Source organism: Colius striatus, chromosome 2 (assembly GCF_028858725.1).
Source record: "Colius striatus isolate bColStr4 chromosome 2, bColStr4.1.hap1, whole genome shotgun sequence".
Lineage (NCBI taxonomy): Eukaryota > Metazoa > Chordata > Aves > Coliiformes > Coliidae > Colius > Colius striatus.
This window is the reverse complement of record NC_084760.1, coordinates 12,267,361-12,290,052: the sequence shown is the minus strand read 5'-3', so window position 1 is coordinate 12,290,052 and position 22,692 is coordinate 12,267,361.

Sequence of the window (22,692 nt, the reverse complement as noted above, 5' to 3'; positions counted from 1 at the left end):
TGGGCTTTTAAAGCACAGAAGAACCCTAGGAACACTATGGGTTGAGTTTATTTTAACTGTAGGACAACTGCTTATAGCACTCAGTTTTAAACAGAGTAGAAATCAAATAAAGTCTAAGGAACTTTTTTTTTTCTTCTCTTGATGTAATCAAAGAGCTGTCGCTAAAATAAATAACCATCAGATTTTGTACATTTGTGTGTGTATGTGTTTATATATATGCATTCTATATATTTTATATACACCAAAAAAATCATCATGTGCAAGTGAGTGTCTGAAAGTTTAAGTGCTCTTAATTCCTTCCATGTAAAATCTAATGCGTTTCACAGAAATGAAAAGCGTGATGACGGACATTTAACTAGTATAGCTGATATAATGGCACATGGTAACAATAAAAAGAATAATAAAGTTTTACTTGAGAATGTAATAATATGGCTCAGTCCAGAGGATCTCGGACTCTTCACCTTCAATGCATTACCACCAGCAGTGGTGACACAGATCACTTGTTGCAATGTCCATCGTGGCAGCAGCTAGGAAATGTGCTTGCCAGAACACAAACTGCAGTAGAACTTTGCAAGAGGTGTTAATATGTCCTCTTGGTGCACATGGTAGGAATACAGCTTATATTTGTAGCAATGCTCTAAAACACTAACTTAAAAGTTATCTCATATATTTTGCCCACATTACAATGAAATATTTTCTAGTTCTTATGAAGCCTGCTGTACATGAAACAGTCTCAGGTAGGCTGATAGGTTTTTGGATTGATGGCTAACAGAAAACAATGTATTAAGAAAACTGTCTGGCATCAAAGTGTGAAAGAAATTGGCATGGATCTCAGGAATTATAGAACTTCAGCAGTTCCCCTATGCAAAAGCTTTTCTGTCTTGTATTTATAGGACTTCTGAATTTTCAAGAAATTGATTCCAGAAGACCAGTGCCTCATAGATGGGAACAGCTCTGTGTACTGCACAATAATATTTTCATTTGGTCCCTCTCTTATACATACACACACAGACACAAGAATCAGTTTAACAAGAGCTAAGAGGTTACAGTACCCCTTTATGTAGAATCAAGTCTGAATACATTTGAACATATAATCCTGTCTAGCCTTTATTTCTTCTCAATTCTCACCTCTACAGAGAAGAAGCATCATGCATAATGTCACCAGACACCATCTTTAAACGTCCTTTGACATTTTGAAATACTTCAAAATCTCTCTGCAGATACGTTGCAGCCTTTAAAGTAGTTATTGGGGAAGATACACAAGGCTTTTTTTGTACTCAGCAATATCCTTATTTCTGGCAGGCCTAAAGACCAGCACTGTGGAAAGGAACGTCATGCAAGAAAGTTTGAAAACAGCTAGGAGGAACACAGCGTTCCAAGCCTGAATATCTCCAAAAATACCTTTGAAGCAGCTTAGCATGAGTGAGAGTTAAAAGAATGAGCAGAGAAGAGGACAGCTGGCTGAAGGAGAGAGGTTTTTTTTTTTCCCAGAAAATTAAAAGAAGTATAACTAGTGTTTATTTGGGGTTTTTTTAACAAAAATCCCACATAGTATCTGAAAGCCAGACGTTCTCATGAAGAGACCTACATAAATCACTCTCCTCCCATCTTCCTGGCTCTATGTGGTGATCCCTGCCCAGAGCGACAGACAGCTCTTCTCCTCCTTCTAGGGCCTCTGAGCCGTCTGTGCTGGAGCTGTTTGTCTGCAGTGATTCATCCCAGGATGTGAACCAGGAAAGCAGGCTAAACTGTCTGTCCTGCTTGAAGGGAGGGGAAAAAAGTGACCCACATCTTCCCAAAACATGTATGTGTCCTTCTTTCTGAAAGGGAGAAATAACTGCAGGGCTGGATTTCTGAGTTTCAGAAGACCACAGAATTTTAAACATCAGGGATGTTTTCAATAAACACTGTAAATGTTTGGCTCATAACTTCGTTCAGATTATGCATTTCAGTCTGTATACTGCGGAAATTTGTCTCCACAACATATGTGAGCAACCTGAGCAACTTTCTGAGTGTTGGAACAACATGAAATCTGCTGCTCTCTCTTCATCTTGCTACTGGCATCTATGACTCCCATTTGCCTTAAGTCATCAGACTGGGAGGAGTCGCAAGGAAAGTGGGAAGAGGCAGCTGAAGAGTTGGTCTGGTGCGTGTGCTCCTGGGGCTTCCATGGATGCCTAAACTTCTTGGAGCAGATTCCCCATCTCTTTCCTTGTCTTTGCTCTACTGTTTTCCTTTACACACGCTGGAGCATGACAGGACTCCTGATTTTTAAGAACTCAAACAAACCAGTAAACTTGTAGTTTTTGGCTTATTCCCCCAATTCTTGCTCTTCCCTCAGAAAATCTTAAATTCATCGAAGCTAAGACTGAGGTCTTTATTATGATAGTCATAGCAGGCTTCAGATAAAACAAAAGCAAAACAAAATAAAACCTCCACACATTTTTTCATCATCTTTTTTTGTCTGTCTGTACCATACTCACTTCTAGATTTATGACTCACCTTGCTCAGGGTGAGAAATGGGTTTTGCTGCTTGTTTTGAATGTCATACAATGTTAGGATGACTTACAGCATGACAAGTAGATATCCCTACTGTTTTTTTACTTCATTCCTTTGTGCATCATCTGACAGTAAAGGTACAGAGACTCAAAGCGTCATCTGCTTTTCATCTGGAGAGAGAGAATGACAGCACACAGCCAGCTAGTTATAACTGCCAACAACCCCCCCTGCCACACACAGCATTCAGTGCACACAGATATGCCACTGTATGACATGCTGGAGGAGAAAGGGACTACACACAGTGACTATTAAGAGTATAAGGTTAACCTGATACACTCAGCTATGGAAATTATAAAGTGGTTCTGAAGGAGCTGCCAGTAGCACTATAGAAGGTCTGGAGTTCCTCCACTTTTACAGTGAGGCAACTGTGTGCAAACTTGGCAGGCACCTGCACCTTCACATGCAGGAATAAGGGAGCTCTAAGCCCAAGTCTGAAGATAATCACTGTGTAGAGACTGGAAATTGCTAATTACTGCAATACATAACTTGATGGACTGTTTTTGCTGCAGCTTTAAGACAACAGTGAATATGCAGAAGGTCTTTTCCCATTTCCCTCTGTATTACTGTTAATTTCACAGTCGCAAAATCCAGAGCACTTTCTTTCTTCTCTAATTTGTTATCACTCCCTAAGAACCCTTCTTGTGGTTAGCCACAACTCCTGCAACTTGCTCAGGACTAATTAAAAGGCAAGTATGTGGTTTGCTAAACATAATGAGGAACTCCATGTGTAAGTCACGATCACCATTACTTATGGGTAGCCAGTGGAGTCTGCCTATTTTTATCTGATCAAACCATAAAACTCAGTTTATGCATATCACTATAAGTCCTCTATAACTCATAAATATAACCCTATAACTCGTAAATCCTGCTAGTGTCTGTGAATCTGTACCCTTTAAGTTCATTATCTCCTTAAATTGGAATTCATACAAATTCCAAGGACCAGGGTTCATGTCTGCTGCCAGAGGAGATATTTGGAGTGCATTTTGCACTGTGTTGCTTTATGAAATAACAAGGAATGTTTCAAATCTTGTATATATATTGCAAAATTAACAGCTGTTGCAGGAAGATAATCTGACAGAGTTTGACTATAATTTAGGGGGGAGTATGTAACTGGCTAACAGTAAAAAGCAGTGTGATAAACAAATTATATATGATTGTATAGTGGATCCCCAGGAACAATCTATATTTCATCCAAAATCTCCACTTCCTAAAGAGGAAGAAAGCTGCATTTAATTGCAGTATGGATGACAAGGGAGCTGCTAGTGTGCAAGAACAGAGGAAAGGTGATTGAGACTATGTTTGGGATCTTTTCCTGAAGAGCTTTTGCATGAGGGGAAAGGATAAATTCACTCCACTTGTTGCAGGTGAAAATGGCCCAGCACAGAGCCAAGGACTGTCACTGCCAGGGAGTGCTGCCTGTGCTTGTCCCCAGGCAACAATAGTTCAGGAATCCCTGTGTGAGGATTTACCATCATGAGTTTCAGGTAGACACATTGGCCAGAAAAGGGAGCTGGAAGGTGTCTTCATAGCAAAGCTGTAACGTAGTGTCCTACAGAAAGATGAAGCTAAGGCTTGCTTTTTATAGCAATGGAAGTATAATACTTCAGGTTCCATAAAACCAGTCTTCAAGGTCATTATGGAAACTGTCCTGGAACAGGTCCATTGATGATACCTTGAGGTCAACATTCTTTAGTGTCTGCCATGATTTAGCATTAGTATGCCCTCAGGTGGGTCATGGGAGGGTTTCTAGATGAAGCTGGGCACTAGTGTCACTGGTCCTGAGGCTAGCTGGCCACAACCATACTAGTAAACATCCTTTCCCATCACAATAAGGTAGCCATAGATGAGCTGCTGCTTGAAACTGTCTCAGGCCTGTACTAACTCTGAAAACATGTCTGGAAATAGTTTGGAAGGGTGCTTGTTGATTTGGGCCAGAAACCATATCAGGTACGCAATGATTTAGGGATGTAAGTGCTTGAGTGCATGCTGCTGGATCTTTGGACCTGGAGGATACACTGATACTGTTGAGTCCATGTGGTCCTTGTGGTGCTGCCCAGTGTGTACCACCTGTCAGTGTCGCACCAGCAGAGCAAGGCTCTTCCAAGGCACGGTCTCCACTACCCCAACACCTGGCTCCACCATGTCCCCAACACCAATATATCCTTCAAAGCCTGACAACTGAGCTGCTGCTGTTTCAACAACCCCAGAAAGAGGCTTCAGGCCCTGTGTGAATGCTGTACCCCCTGACTTTCACCAGAGAATAACCTGTGACTCTTACACAGGTGTTTCTTAATGAACACAATATCCAGTTTGCCAGCAAAGCCAGCCTGTCTAAAACTGAGAAGAATTTAATATATGGGCTCCTTCCACAGAAAGCCCAGGCCATCTGCTCTGCTGGGTTCACTCACATCTGATGCAGTTTTATACCCTAAAATCAGATGCCAAGATTGATTGATTGATGGACCTCTCACTCTCCTGTCAGTTTGACCAGCCAAGCACTATTTCTGAGCAGGCTCTATTCACATACCAAATGCCACATAGGCAGAGAGAAAAGAAGTAGCATTAAGGATATTTTCATTGAAAAGGGAAGAAAAATCCTCTGTGATACCTTGACCTTACCAGTGTCCTCCAACACGTTCTACTCTTCTCTCCATGCTCCTCTTCACCTGCCACTCTTCTCTTTACCTCTGGCCTGGACCTACCATAGTGACAAGGGGTATGTGGAGTGTGTGTACAGGGAGATATACGGCATAACTCAAGTAAGAGGCCAACAGCTGACCACCTAAACTGGTAAACAAAGCCAGAAAGTCCAGACACCTAAGATGGCAGTTTCTCTTCATACCTAGTACTGTGACACAACACAAAGTGCATTGCTGTATGGGATCTGGGCACAAAAGAAAGAGCAGATGGGATGGGTTTGATGTGGAATGTGAATGTTTTTTTGAGCCAAATCCGTAGCTGCTTGTGTGTATAAAGTTTGGGTCATCCTGGCAGAACATGAAAATAAAAATGCCCCATTTGGTCAGTGGAAAGGTCCATCCAGTGCCAGCAGTAGCAGTAGAGGAAGCTAGCTATGAAGAGCACGTGAGCCTCACCAGCCTCTGCCACCTGTTGTTCTGGAACATCCTCAGCAGCCACAGAAGTTACACGAAGGACTGCAGAGGTCAGCAATGTCAGAGAATATTCAGGATCAGACCTGGCAGACCGCTGCTGCTGGATCAGGACATTTGCTCCCTCACTGGTACTAACTCAATCTGCAAACATCTTTGCATAGTGCTTACCTTGGGATGTCACCCTGTGGAAAAACTCATTTAGGAATCTAATACACCTTAGCTATGCTAGATTAGAGACAGCATTTTGTCATAAGTTAAGGGGCTGAAGGAATGAAGAGAAATGGAATACAATTAATAATTTATTTGCACCATTTGTACTTCAGACAGTTGATATATGAAATTCATGATACTGAAGCAGTGGCTGGTCAGAATTTCTTTGACAAACTTTTTTACCAGGATTTTAACAGTTTCTTTTTTTGTTTGATCAAGAGGTATTCCTCAGGACCAAGATTTGAATTTGAGGCAACCATGTGTTTTTTGAGTATGTTTCTAAGCCTCTTTGTATATCTTGTCCTTTACCTCTATCTTTCTTCAATAGAGGTTTTATTGTTGAATTTGGCATGAGGTAGACATATTAAAGGAATTCTGCTGTTAGGTTTTAGGCTGGGACTAAGACAAAATCTGCTAGTAACTGGATGTCAAAATAAGGACATATATTTGAGTGTAACGTCAGTTCTGAATGCCGTTGAATTCATAAACATGGGCATGTGCTTGTGTGTCACTCTCAGTGAAAAATGTGTGCAACAGAATAGTAGAAGTATAAATTTTAAAAGTTATTTTAAGCTAATTGATTCTTAATAAATGCTTAAAATAAATGTTCCAAAAATACCAAAGCAGCAACATAGCTTCTGCTCTTTGAAACAGATAAAAAATATTTATGATTTAAGGAGAACAGTATGAAAAAAAAGCAAATATTGTAAAATTAAATACTGATTTCTATTCAGGAATTTGCTGATCCTACCCACTATTTAAGTCTGGAACATTTCACGTTCAATAAATATTTCTATTTGTACGTGGTCTTCTGGAATAGTCCCAGTTTAAATGAAAAGACCAGCTTCTTTTAGATTACCACCTCATTTATACCAGGCTGGCTGGAAAAAGTAAACTGGATGAGTTTGGCCTCATTTTTCTAATCCTTAATTATGCAGTAATACACATTTACATATTAGTTGAAGAGGGCTTTTTCAGGAAGATCCTGTAAAGAAAGGAAGAACAGCTCTGAGCATTTTTGCTTTGCCAACTTCTTTTTAAAAAAAACAGAAATAGAAGTGCTCAGAAAATTCCCCCAATTTGCATCCAGGTGTCATGAACCCAGATAACCCACTGGGAGATCCATTTTGAAAAACTAACCTCAAAATAAAAAGTATTTGTCCTCTCTTTATATTCCCCTAGATTTTAGAATGTTAAAGCATTACTTTTAATGTTTTCTGGAAAACAGAAAAGCACGTGTAAAAAATTTGAGCATGGGATGTTGGGATTTTCAGACCTAAGAAATGAGCAGCATACTTGTGTTTCCACTTAATTTTGACTGTTGCTTTGTTTTGGTTTCTTTTTATGAAAAAATAACATTAAGGGATGAAGTGATGACAGTTGAAAACAGATAAGATGAACTATTGAGTTTGAAGAGTAGATGTCAGTGGTACAAAGTCCAAGTGGGTACTGATGGTGTTCCTCGGGAAATGATCTGGGACCGGTATATGTTTAAGTGCATCTTCAGAAGGTTAATTCACAAACAAAATCCAGATGATAGAACTGTCAATAAACTGGAGGGTAGGGCTACAACTCGAAAGAATGTCATCAAGCTGGAGAAATAAATTGGTTGAAGCCTCATGCAGATCAGCAAAGGCGAATGTAAAATCCTGCCCCTTGTGAGAAACAGCCATAAGCATCAGTATAAGCTTGGGGCCAACCAGCTAGAAAGCAGCTTGGCGGAAAAGGACCTGGTAATGTTGGTGGATCACTAGTTAGCCATGAACCAACAGAAGACCAATGCCCACCAGCTGAGGGAGGGGATCCTTCCCCTCTGATCAACATTGATGAGATACTGGTGAATGTTTGTTCCAGGTCTGGGCTCCGCAGTGTGAAAGGACATCAGCATTCTGGAGGTAGTTCAGTAGAGAGCCATCCAGAATTCTAGACAATGAAGCACATAATACATGAGGAAACACTGAGAAAGGTTGGCTTGTTTAAGAAAAAAGGGTTTAGGGGAGATTTCATTGCAATCTTCCACAGCCTGAATGGAAGATATAGAGAAAACAGAGCCAGGTAGCTCTTGGAATGGCCAGCAGACCCAAGTAGAAGCAAGAAAAATTTTGACTCTGTATAGGGAAAAAAAGTGATCATCGTGAAGGTAGTCAAACATTGTAACAGGTTGCCTGAAGAAATTTATATCCCTGCAGGCATTCAGAGTTCAATTTCTCATGGCTCTGAGCAATATACTGTGATATGGAAGTTATCTCTGCTTTGAATAAGGGATTGGGCCAGATAACTTCCATAGGTGCCTTTCAATCTGCATTATTTTTTGATCATATGTTACCTTGTTAGTCATAGTGACTATATCTTTATGACAAATCAGATTATATATAACGGTTTTACTAACTGGCAATGCTTACAAACAGGAAATTACACAGAGATTTGCACTATGCATGAGTGAGAATGGGATCAGACTTGTGCATGTGTGAGTATGCATTGTCAAAACGGTAGGCAGGAGGTGTGTGTGAGGTAGCTGATTGTTCCTAAGGTCTGAATTCAATCTAGCTAGGTGATATCAAAATACAATCTGATTTACCTTTAATCTGGATATAATCATAGAATGTGCCCTAAACATCGTTAATCTTGTTTGTGATTTGAACCTCTTGTGGCTTTTCCGTGCTTGTTCTGATACTCCGTACACTTTACAGTTACCCTTTACACAATGAGGAACATTCATAAGATGCTGATGTAATTACCATTAGGAGCATAAACAATTTCTGAATCAAAGTCAAAGGTCTCATTTTCCTAAGCAGTTGCTAGGGGAAAAGATTATTTTAAGCCTTGAAACATATTTTCCAATTTCCTGGGTCTGTAGTTTTCACTAAGTATTTAAATGTTAAGCAAGTACAAATTAATTCTCCAATGGCCTGTCTTAGTAGACAATAAATCAGTTAAAGCTTGTGTAAAAAGAAAGATCAGTGGTGTTCATGCAAACTATCAACATGAATTAAAGGTCCCTTCTTATTTTATATGTTTGTCTACAACTATCTGAAAGATAACAGAAAAGTTATTTGCCCTTCCGTTCCCCTATCAAAGGTATGAAGAAAACAGGATTTAAAGAGTTTTGGTATGGTAAGGTTCTGCATTCTGGTAGAAGAGTGTTCTTAAAAAAATAAGGTTTTTATAATTAATAATCTTGTTTCATGAGAAATATTCAGTAATTAATAAACTATCAGACATGAAAGTGACCTATTTTGGTTTAGATTTTTCAGATGTTTTTCCAAAAATATGATTTTCTTTTCATTTAATTGTGGCTACCTGAACCATGAGTAACAAAGATGTGAAAGCTTCCTAAGTTATAAAACAAGAATGACTAATCCAGTATGCCATTCTATAGGCAAGGTGTAGATACAGAATGCAGAGAAATATTGAAAAAAATTCTTTACATACACTTCTTTTTGCCCTTAATTTGCCTTTCCTAGTTTTTCTGGCTTATGGACAAGTTGTCTTTTTAATAAATGTAAAGTCTAGTTTTCACTGATTCTCAGTTTTCATCAAAAGCATCTGTTTCAGATGCTGATTTACAATCCTGCCAAGCGTTACGATCACTCAAAGAAACATCATCAAAGATATTAGCAAAATTGTTTTAAACAATAATTTGTACAAGTACAGTTTAACAGGACTGGATGGCAAGGTTCACTTAGTCTTCACCAGCAAATGCTCCAACAACACTGCCCAAGTTGCAGAAAGCTAAGGCAAGGACCCAGTAAATGAAGAACCACCTACTACTGTAAGACATCAGGTTTGAGACTCGAATTTCAGGAACCTGGGAGCCCTACAATCCATGAGACCTGATGAGATGCATCCACAAGTCCCCAGGGTAGAATCATAGAATCATTTCAGCTCAAGGAGACCTTTAAGATCGAGTCCAGTCTTTGTCCCAGCCCTATCAATCACTAGACCGTTTCTCTAAGTGGAGGAGGGAGGACCTCATGAATGCATTACCTAAAGGGTGGATGTTGAGAGAATGAGGACAGTCTTTTCTGTGCAGTACCCAGTGACAGTAGAAGAGGTAATGGGCACAAGCTGGAATACAGGGAGTTCCACTTGAATATGAGGAGAAACTTCTTTCCTGTGAGGATGAGGGAGCCCTGGCACAGGCTGCCCAGGGAGGGTGTGGAGTCTCCTTCTCTGGAGGTTTCAAAACCTGCCTGGACAAGTTTCTGTGAGACCTGATTGAGGTGAACCTGCTTGAGCAGTGGGGTTGGACTAAATGATTTCTAGAGGTCCCTTCCAATCTCCCCCATTCTGTGATGCTGTAAAACCATCAACTTCTTTTGGTTTTTTTTAATCAGCTAATGCAGTATGTTTAAGAGATAGTGTTGATTATTTTATGCATTGTAAATTCAGATTGTAGTTCACTGAGTGGATTTCTCATAGAGGAGATATTTCTCAAAACATGAATCTTTACAGGAAGAAGAGAGAGGGCAGGGCCATGGAGTTCAGATCCAGACGTACATTGCAATATGAGTGGATGACCTAGTTAAGCCTCACAAAAGAGATCTGCCAGCTGGAAAAACTGCTCCCAGGGTCTGATAAAATGCTCATGAACAACCAAGGGTGCTTTGAATGCTTTAAGTAGAATGCTTGCTGTTTTTGAAATTGAGAGAAAGTTCTAAATCAGGGCCACTGCTAAACACTGTGAGCACAGAGTCAGCACTGGTAGGAATTAATGCAGAAGTAGAAAAGTGCTGCCTTCTTATTGTGAAGCACTGCTGTTATACTTTGCAGTGATTAAACATTTGGAAAAAAATTATTAGTTGTATGTTTATTATGGTAGATCATGCAAATACTCTGAAAATCAAGTGCTTATTAAATGGCTTGGATTTGAAAAATCTTATCTCGGAATATCATAAGAAAGGTGATAGGACAGGGTAACTATTAAAAACTTAAATTTCTGAGTTAAAGAAAAGAGAAAGAAGATAGAATTTTATTTGATAGTGTATTAAGCTTTTTGTTCATAAAAAATTACTTGTAAAGTTGTATTTTTATTATTAATGGAGAAAAACTTAATGCAAAAATCTTAATTGGACACATCACAGGCACTGGAGTTTTTCACTCTGCCCTTAGGGGTTTATTCTACTGTCTAAACAAATCTCATTATCAGAATGTTTTACCAGTCTAAACTCCCTGTCTTCATTTCATCCCATTTCTCCCATTAAACACTATTTCCAGTCACATTTGCAAGAAAGTGTTTAGTATGAAGTAGCTGCAAGTGATTTAAGATGAGAAGAGCATAAATACCAATAATAGACAGTTAAATCTCTATCACTACTTTCTCATTTTCTGAGATGTTTTTGGTACTAACACTTAATTGCAGATGACATTTAGACAGAGACACATTTTAAATCTTGGGCAGGTAGTGAGCAAGGTCTGATTAGCAGTTCATTACCAAATCCTTCTTGCTGGCATAAATCCAATAAAACACGTTAAGGAATTGCTATGAATTCTTAAAACCCTTTTTCCCTAGATAATTACATACCAATCATCTGCTGTCATACTCAGTAGCTCATAATTTATGTCAAAGAAAAACTGTTTTAAAATAGTATTTGTCAACATTTTTCTCCTTCATCCTTTCTTTCCCTTAATTTTTTTCTTTCTCATTAGTGTGTAGTGTGATAGAAACCACATAATTAATAGTGAAAACATCAGTTTAACATTAGAGTGTTGCTGTTCTATTATTAACATAAACATATGATATGTTTCAAATGGGTAATAATTTACTGCATACCACTTTATTAACATGTTTCTTTCTGAAATTGAAATCTTAAAAAGGAATTTTCTCTATTGTCTTGAGAAGACTATTTTGATTTCCTAAATATAGTGATTTTTGCAACTATCGTTCTGCACTAGACTACAGTAAGATTTTGAGGTTTAATATTTATTTTGAGTCTATAAAGCAAGGAAATATGTACATTAATATTGACACTTTTTTGGCTATAAATTAATATAATTTCTATGGTGATTTTTAGATATAAAATCTAATTAATTGTCCTTGAAATAAAAAATTGATTGAACTTTCAAAAAGAATTTTTTGGTTACTGTTATCACATTTTCTATCTTGAAGATTCATGAAAGAAGCAATTGAGTTTATCCATTCTGATTTATTTAAGTTTAAAAAAAATTCATCCCTCATGCTGTTACAAAATTTAGAAAGTACTTTACTCTTAGGGAAGTAATCAGAAGTAGCTGTTGTATGCTTCAAAGAACATGCTAGTGTACTCCACTATATAAAAAATTTGCTCTATATGATGTGAAATTGGGCTTAGGCAATCATTGTCAGGATTTTTACCCCCTATATATAGTAAACAGAGATATAACCTGAAGAGTAATAACAATAATCCTTGAGAAAACTATTTCATTCAAATAAATATTATGAAAGAATGTGGTTTTTTTCTGATTTGACTGGAAATTCAAAGTACTGATTTTCTTCTAATCCCATAATTTTTTGCTTTTGCCATACATGCCAATTATTCACTCAGATTTCTTTCAGAAATGTTGTGAAGTATCATCCAGATATCCAAATATAACAATGAAAAATCACAAGTCTTGATAAAGAGCCTTGACCTTGATTTCCTCAAGGAACATGTGGCTAAAAACTTCAAGGAAGAGCACAGGAAATAAGAGACCTAGAGGAGTTGTACTAGGCTAGTTTTTCCCTTTTTGATTTCTGAGCCATAGGCCCCGCTTTAGGCATAATTCCTAGGAAAATTAGATTACTGTAATATTTATAACTGCCTGCAACAGATGTTGAATGTACTTTTTTCCTCTCCCATTCATACAGATGGAGTCTGCGTGTTTACACTCCAGAATGCTTGTGAAGGGAACAGTCATATCTCCAGCACAGCTCCTTTGTCAGGAAACTCTCTGTTAGAAGCATCACATAAGGCATCTCTTTTCCTGTGCAGACTAAAGCCCAAAGAAGCAGAAAGATTTAGTTGTGTATGTTTGAAGTGAAGTATGCACCTTTCTGAAACAAATACACTCCTGAATTGGGGAAAAAATATCTAAAGTGATAACGATTAAAATAAAAAATTAGAATTTGAAAGCAGAAGTACCTGCCAACTTCAGACTAACACTAATATCTACTGTAAAGGTCCTGTGTTGCAAAAGAGCCACATGAAGAGGCTGTGGATGCAACAGATCTCAAGCTCTAATTCTCTAAATTCTCAAGGCTAGATTTCTTCAAGAAACATAATGAGAATTAGGCCCATGCAAAGAGTAATTCCTGTCCACCTAGACACCTCTCTAGGGTGTCACCTTGGGATGAGACAAAATAGGAGGCTTCCGTTTCTCCCCACTGACTGTGAAAGAAACCATTCAAGATTTAGATATGGAATTTCTTTGGTAGGACCAATGCAGAGATAACCACTTTTTAGCCTATTTTGTCTTCAGGACAAAAAGCAGGGTTGCCTAGAGGATTGTTTTTGTATACAATCGTACTTGCTGACACAAGTGATATCAGTACTAACATCAGTGCGTTTCTGATCTTTGACAGCTGTTTAATTTCAGGACTCTGCTAGAAACAGGGACACAACTGTATGCAGTGGTGTACACATTCAAACACAGAGAGACATACACAAAGACAACCAGAAAGATTATGAGATGGCTTATAAAGCTAGATGTAATATATTTGCTACTATAAAAAAAAGAAATAGGAAAAGGAAATTTAGACCTAGTCTACAGCATGTAGCATAAATAAATGTTCAGTAATTAGCATTAACTATTAGGTTCAATAAATAGTGTTGTCTATATATGGCTGCTGTCTTAATAGTAAGTTCATACATCAAGATATCTTTCAGGAACAAAATGGACAAACTGCATCAGCAATGCCAGATCATGTTTATCAGAGAATTTTGGAAAGAAAAGAGATATCAAATTCCAAACAAGTAAATTCTTTTTTTCCAAACAATGATGTTATTCAAATTTTCCTGAGACCCATAGATTATTTTGGGTCTTCCAGGCAAAAGCTGTTTGTCCACATACCAGAGTGGACATCAAATAGCAGTATAAAAATCTGCAGTGATAAGAAACTGAGTTGAGACTGCCATCCAGGAACTGATGCCAAGAAAGAGACAAAAGCTATGCTGAGCTGGTTATATATCTGGAATGGAAGATATAGATTACTGAAGTTATGATAGCTATACAGTAACCTGAAGAAGGGAGTGCTGTATGGGAGAAAGGCATATGATGAATGCCTGAAAGACTCATTGCAGTACAGTTTCTGGCAAAGCAAAATTGACATCTGAAGCTGTGATTTATTGACAGACAACAGGTTTTGCAATTCAAGCTGGGGCTCTCTCTGAGCAACAATGCTGAGTATTAAAAGATGAGCAGAAATGAAAGCATTAAGTGTCATTGGGGAGAAGGGCCAAACTCTGGTGACATATTTAATCAACATGTAAGGGATGTTTGCACAGGATTCTCTGAAAGTCAGCATCCTCGGGTGAGTATATCACATATTTGCTTAAGGATCTTATCAAAAGTTGCTCAATCTCGAAACCTAGATTTTGTTGGAATGTAAAATATTGAATAAGAAAACAAAAATAAACAACATAACACAATTAAATAGAACTTTGAATAGAAAATACCTCTTGCTTACTAGCTAAGACAGATGGCAATAGAGGGTTTAAAACCAAATCCTCGTCAATCCTTTCTGCTGTTTCCTCATGTTGAGGATCTTTTCTTCTACACTTGCAGTCTAGCTCAACACTTTCTCTGGTTTTCCAGACTGCAAACACTGTATACACTCTTATTTCTGAAGAAGGGCATTTGCTCCTTGCTGGAATCCTTCAACCTGCTCTTGTGACCAGTTCTTCAATCTCCCATTTCTTGATCTCTATATATCTCATATCTCATCTATATAAGTATCAATATATATATATCAATACAGATACATATATATATATATATATATATCTATATCTCATCCAGAGATCACTCACAGGACCAGCACAGCCACAATCTCTCAAAAATATTCTGCCAAACAGCTATCTTCTATCTCAGTTGCTTAATCAAACCGCTGGATGAAGAAGTGAAGCAATACCTGGTAAGGCAGAAATAAACATATTGGCCAGAAGGGTTTCCATCTCAATATCAGCCATGTGCTAGCCTTTCTAGCTCTACACACACATCTTACATTCCATTGTATAGTACTATCAGTAGCCTAATGTCTCAAGCAAATCCTCTGTGAGAGCCCTTAAATTATTTGAAGGATATGGTTATTTCCATTTGACCTTTTCACATAAGAGATTGCATTCCTGTAATCAGCCTTTCCAAAAGATTTGGGAAACTTTTCCTTCTGGTAAATTACACTATTAAATGCTGCATGTTACCATTTATCCCACTCAGAATTATGCTTTGCAGAATTAATTTGTCATTCCCCCTCCTCAACATTTATCTTCATTTACTGTAGTTATCATCACAAATGATTTCCTCCTGTGTGTATGTGGGTGTAGGTGTGAGCAAATGCACTTCTTCCATGTCATTTTAGCTGCCAGAGCTCATCACAGTATTTTATAAATTGGAATCACTGTGAATAGGACATATTTTAATGCAATGAGAACAGAAATATTCCCTTTTGTACCCCCATGTAAAGTTTGTTTTCCTATGTCTTATTCCAGCACAATTGGCTTTAGAAAGTATGAAATGATAGACCAGCTGTCAATCTGGTGTCACTATATTGTCAACTCTGACTTTACTGGAACAGTAAAATTAATTTGAAATTAGCATCCATGGAGGGGGTTCAGCTGCCCACATTTTACACTATAGCAATTTATCCCAGATTGTAGAACATCCTCTTTAGTAAAAACAATTTAAAACATGTATTATTCCTCTAGTTTCACTGATGTTATGATCAATTAATCTTCTTTTTAGAGTGAGATTCCAGACTCTGGTGTTCTGCTCTGACTCTGGAATGTCATCATTCTGTGACCTAGACTCCACAATCTCTTTTTCCAGATTTGAGATGGCTGAGTATATTTGAGTGTCTGGTGGAGTCTTAATAGTCCCAAGACCCTTCTAATGAAATGAAGGCTAATCAGTGCTGTCAGCACACAGAGACAAAGGCCTTTTTACCCTCACAAGATCAATTCCAATTTTTAAATTACCCTCATATCTTTACTGTTCTGCAATCATTCCACTTGTGTTCATTTTTTACTTACTGATATAATGAAGTCATGCTTGTCCTGCTGTGACCTTTTTTCCTGAAGCCATTCAGTGGTCAGCTCGCCCAGACTGTGTCATTCTGACATAATTCTCTTCATTTCACATTTGCTTACTGGGCAATGCTTCCATATTGGTTGCAGCTCTTATGCCCTTAGAAACAAATCATCACCACCAGCTGGCCTTGTTTGAAGGCACAGAGCACCAGTCATTGAGAGCTAGCTGGTCAAATAACATGCAATCTAAATGACTCATCTCCCTGAGTGTCCTAGAGAATTAACAGCACTGCCTTTTCACTCAGGGCTTCTCTGTGCTTAGAATCAAAGCTCCAGTTCTGTGAATCCCACTCATATAATTTCTCTTCTTTGTTGACCAAAAATAGACTGAAGTGACATAGCCAAGCAGAAGGAGCTTGTTCCACTAATGAGTAAAGACAGGGTGCTGGTAGAGCAATGGTGTGGAGTATTTTGTGAAGAATAATTAGTACTATTTCTTATCTTTACCTTTGTGGATTTTTTTTCTTTTTTGACAGGGGGAAATAAAGAGAACTTCTGTATGACATACTGGTGTACTTAGTGAGGCAACACAGAGATGTTTCCAGTTTCTGAAGCTACAGTCTACAGTGCTTGCAGAACTGTGTGAAAGTTAAAGTCTTGTTGGCCAAAAATCCTTCTAGTTTTCTTAAAAAATCCTACTGTTTGGAATGCAGAACTATTTGTTTATGATTTGTCCTATAAATTTGACTATCTAGGTGGTGGTCCAATGGATAAGCAATCCTTTCACAGTTAATCTGGCAAAGTTACTGTCTTGTTTTGATGCTGTTTTGGCACCACTAGTGGCAACTGCTGATAAAGAAAAAAGAGATATTTACACAAACTAGTGATAAATTTTTGTAATGACATCTGTGTTTCAGTGTGTCTTTGGGCTATTTTTCCATGTTTAAAAGACTCCTAACAGCTGTATCTGAATTGTAAAGCAGACCCAAGGAAAGATTATAATTTCCTAATCCAAGGGAATTATTAAAGAGCAGTACTGCCCCTGGTCTTGCTCCAGGAGTTTAATCTCAACATTGATAACCCAGGAACACAGCTGAGGTATTTGTCAGGGGGACAGAAATGGAAGATGTAGTATGGACTACTCCTGTCTGATCATGCAGGGCAGCCACCATGTTTGTTGAAAGAAGGGAATTGAGTTAATTAGATTGACAGCCACAGTTTTCTTCATCATTTTGTGCATGAGTCTGTATTCCAAGAGTAATCCAAAGACTGAGTCTTCTTTTTCAGACATTCTCGGGGAAATAGTTGGAAATTAGAGACAGAATTTAAAGTCAATGAGTAAAACTCCATTAATTCCTTGTATAAAAACTTTTCAGATTTCAAAAGTCTCACTGCAATTCAGTTTCCCCTAATTACTTTCCAACTTGGAGTAAACTAAATTGAACTAACTGGAAAAACATCCAAACAGAAGTTTAATCCAGTTTATCCAGACATTTAAATCACACATTCAGCTCAGCCAGGCACACTGATGCTCTAGAAAGTTGCTCTAAGAAAATCTTGAACGAATATGAAAGTAGAGATACTTATCACAGCTCTGATACCCCTTTAATAATTCTAGTATAAAGATCACAGCTGAGAAGGACAAAAGAAGACCAACAAAAAGGATTTAGATACTGTATTATTATATGGATTAATAAAATTTCCGAGTATGGTTATTACTGCTAAACAGTGGCTGAAACACGATAAAAGACTAGAAATATTCAGAGGACATATTTAGTATCACCTTCCAAAGATAGTTTCTAAAAAAAACTATAAAGAATATTGCTACAACTGTGATGCTTAGCTGCTCTTTATATTTGTTATACAAAGTCTCCCCTCCGAGACTGCTGGGGGATCTTATTAATATTTACAAGTATCTAAATGGTGGATGTCAGGAGACTGGAGCATAACTTTTTTCTGTTGTATCTAGTAACAGGACAAGGGGTAACGTGATGAAGCTGGAACCCAAAAAGTTCCATTTAAACTATTTTACTGTGAAGATCACAGGCTGCCCAGGGAGGGTGTGGAGTCTCCTTCTCTGGAGGCTTTCAAAACCTGCCTGGACACGTTCCTGTGTGATCTGATCTAGGTGGACCTGCTTCTGCAGGGGAGCTGGGCTAGATGATCTCTAAGTTCCTTCCAGCCCCTACCATTCTGTGATCCATTCTATGATTCTGTTATTTTCTGTCAGGTTGACTTGTTTGGTGCTGGATTTCAAAGTATGCATAGACAGTTTATTCTAACTTTATCCATATAAGTACTTCCACCATAATTACTCTAGTTTTGACTGTTTGAGGACTACAAGATAATACTACGTGATGCACATCTTAGTAAACAAAAGATCTTCAATTTCAGATCCTCAAGTCTTGTATCTCAAATCTGGATGCTTCAGTGAGTTGTTCACAATCAGCACAGAGAGAAGGAAAAAACAATGATTGTGTAATTCATGAATACAGCAACAACAAAGATCCAAGGAAGAATGGTTTGAGGTATAAGTATTCTGTGAACGCACAAATTTGTTGAATTCAATTATTTAATGTAAATTAGCTCACGCTTGTATGCACTAAATATAGGAAAGGAAAAACATTTGAAGTTATAAACAACTGGTATAACAGTTTATTATTAGATATAATCAAGAAAAAGTAACATAAATGTTAGGAAAATATTTTTTGATGGCAAGACTTATTCTACACCCATAAACCTCATCAGCCTATTAAAAAGATCAGTAGAAAAATTATATGAATGTTCAAAATTCTTACAAACCAAAGATAAATTTTACTAAAGTAAATTCTATGATCCCTGCAGAATCTCTTAGTACACAGGATTTTATCCATTCTGCAATTAGCATTCTGTACAACAGCATCTAAAGATTGTATCTAAAAGACACTGAATTTATCATAAGGAGACAATGCTTTTAGTTCTAATGTAGGTACATTTTATCTCTTGCAATCCACGTAGCAGATAGCACACTTTACCATGACAGTCTCTGACATGTTTTAGCAATATGTCTGCATTATAGATGCTAATTGAAATTCATATGCAAAAGCCTGATCATTAGCTTGAGTCTTTGAACAACAAGGCTCTGTTGAAAGTTTAAACAAACAATGACAATCAATATTCAAAATGTTGATATGGAGCAAATTAGGGGAAAAAAAGATTTTTTTACCGTGAGAGAACTTCACTTTTTTTTGAGACATACATGCCCACAAAAAAAACCCCAAACAGTTAAATTTGCAAAAAAAATTAGAATTCACTTCCTAGATAGAGTCATGGTAAGCAACTCAATTCTCCATACTATCTCTCCTAAAGAGTTTGAAATAATTGCAACATCTAAATATGTTTTAGTCCAAATGATTGTTTCTGTCTACACAAGATGGCTGAAAACTCATCCTGGTGTCAGAATTGAGATCAAGTTGATTTTTCCTTCAGTGCTTTTATTCCCCATTAGTGATCCTTTGGCACAGTGCAGAAAAAAGTAGATGAGCTTCATAAATAAAAAACAGAGGATGGACGAATAAGGATGGCTGAAGACCTGAAAGAGATCTTCAGAGTGAGGTGCTAATAGTAATACAGAAAAACAAGAGATGGAGATATCATCTTTGAAAGGAGAAATAAAGAACAAACTTTCAGTAATGTAATAAATCATATCTATTTGTCTGTCAGCAAGACTTTCTGCATCAATTCATGCCTGTGGGCTTAAGGTAAGGTCATGTTTGACTAGCACTCCCATTTAGAAGAAGTTTCAGTTCACCACTGTCTCAAAAGTTATTCTTCATGGTTTCATTTTCATGATTTTTCTTCCTTTTCCCTTCATTTCCTCCTTGCTGTCAAGACATAACAGTCTGGAACAAATCTGGAGGAAGTCTGGAATAAATGATAGCCTTCTCTAACAGAATGACTGGCTTGATGGATTATTGTCAGCACAAGGAAGAAACCACAAGAAATAGAATGTCTTTGTACAACCACAAATTCTCATGGGATACATATTTTAGAAAGACGTTAACAGTAACAGAAGACCTTGATGTAGCCAGTATATGTCTTTGAGGTTCATGTACAACAGGTCCTGCACCACATCATATTTTCTGCTGTCATAGTTTTGTGTGGAGCAGTTTTTGGTAAAGGGGAAGGGGCTGTAAAGATAGATCCTGTAAGAAGTTACTCAAAACTCTCCCCAGCTCTGAGCCAGACCCACTTCTGAGGCTGAGCCAATTAGATGCCTCCATGATCACTTTTTAAGAAGAAGAATTTGGAAGATAAGAGTTCTTACTGTTCTTTCTTTCTTCTTTTCCAGCTGGTGATGGTGGAAGGAGTTGGAGGAGAGAGAGAAGCAGCCATGCAGACCCCAAGGTCAGTGAGGGAAGAGAGGAGGAGGTGTGCTGGAGCAGAGACACCCCTGCATCCTGCAGAGAGGACTGGAGAAGCTGAGAGTTCATGGTTTGTAAAAGACCCTGTCCCGTCTCACTGGGACCTCCACCTTCCTAAGGAAAGTGGGGATGGATGAGGGGCAGTAAGTAAGAGACTGTTGTCGTGCTTCATTGCTGGCTGGGCAAAACCATGACATCTATGTAATTTCTCCACTGCTAAACAGCTAACAATTGGAGGCGTGATAGAGATCAAGGAAATAATCAAAGTGTTCTGGGTAGTTTTAAGTTTCTGAAGAATCTTACTTTTTTTCCCCCTCAAACCAATTTCATCCTCAAGATTTTCAGACTTATAACAACTCTGAAGGGAATAAGCATAGCCTGGGACATTGACACACGTCGAGAATCTTTCAAATTTATTTCTACTGACTCCTTCCAAAGTGTCTCTTTACTTGCAACTAGGTTCTTTTCATTTCATGGATCTGTGAGTTAGGAAGGAGTTTCTTCTCAACCCGAAGTCAGTCTTTCCCTATTGGATATATATGAGTTCGACGTGTTCTACCCAATATTCCTGAACACATGTTTTAAAGTCTGTGTGTATAAGTGCTCAATAATAAGAGTTTATCCTTTTCTTTAGAAATGGTCAAATCCTCACTAAAGCTAAAAATCCTTTTTTTTCTTTTCCCTAGAGATTTAGGCTGTAGTAACTAAAGAAAAAAAGAGCTGAAAAGCTCAATTACTAGAGAAATCTACATGAGTTGTATGACAGTCTCAACCAATCTCTTTAACAAGCTCGAGAAGACTTTGATAATACTTTTGTGTACTTTTTATACATACAACTAAATAGTGGTGCAAAAATGTGTGGGCCCTGGATAGATGCTTAATTGTCTGAGTGTTAGCATCATTTTATGATTAGAAAAATATCGCAGTAACTGAAAATACCCTTGAGTTCATCTAGAAAATTGTTAGGCTTCACTTCAAAAGGAAAGTTTAGAAGTAGTTTTGCCCTATGATGGAGAAGAATACAAATCAAACACAGTAAACTTGTAAAAAAAATTCAGTGAGCTCCAGAAACAAAACAAGAGAACTCCAATTAGTATAACTCAGATTTCTCTCATTAGTCTGTACACAAATCAGAGAGAAGTAGAAAACTTGGTGAAAATAAATACCAAGCTCATTAAGCTTACAGGAATGTACAATGTGCTGTGTAATAACTCTTGGTTACCCACTTTTCTATGTCTAAACAAGGACCAATATCAAATGCTTATAATGCCTAATTTGTTTAAAGAAAAGAATGGATTTCATATGTTAATTTTAATTTCACAGGCACACTTTAAAAGGGGAAAATTGTCTTGGTTGAGAACTGAGATGCAGCACATTCTCATTTCTAAGTTTAGAAGAAGAAGGGTCTATTTGAATTATTTTTCTTTGAGGGTTTCCAATTTCAGCAGGATATGTTTAGCAAAACTGTTATTGTTGAAATTACATTTATATTTTAAACTCATTCTGGACTTTATCTCACATAATTTAATATATATGACTTTGGAACTTGGTTTTTCCTTTCTCTTTACACAAACAGCCTCTTTAGTTACAAAAATTATTTATTCTACTCAACAACAAAAGACTTTTCTCACATTTTGGATACTTTCATGGCTTTTTATCCAATAAGAGATGACATATGGAAACAGTACATGTCTTTTTAAACTCATCTCAGATGTGAGAGTTTAGACCACCGTCCAAATCCTCTACAAGATACCTATTGGTTTGAGTGAACATTGCATCAGACTGTATGGAACATACTTCTTTCCACATTAGATTCTAAGAATTTCCAATTATAACATACATTTTAACAATCTACTTCAAAGTGTAATGCTAAAAAATACATACAAGTTATGTATTAAAATAAGAGCGAAAATGAAGAATTGTCCCAAAGGAAATCCCAATCAACCCAAATGTTAGACTAAAGGCCAATCCCCTCCTCAACTTTTAGCAATGCAGTGAAATCATAGTACATCTTTATGTTTTGCGTTTCTAATCAGTAGAATCCAAGTGTACAAAATAAATCTCTGTAAGTAGTGGGAAAGTATTCTTCTAATGGGGGAGAATGTGTTGGGAGAACGCTTATATTGGATGACATTATGCCCTAGGAGAAATAAATCGTTTCCAGTAGATGAAGAGGTCCATATTGCAATTTTTATGCAGGTAGAG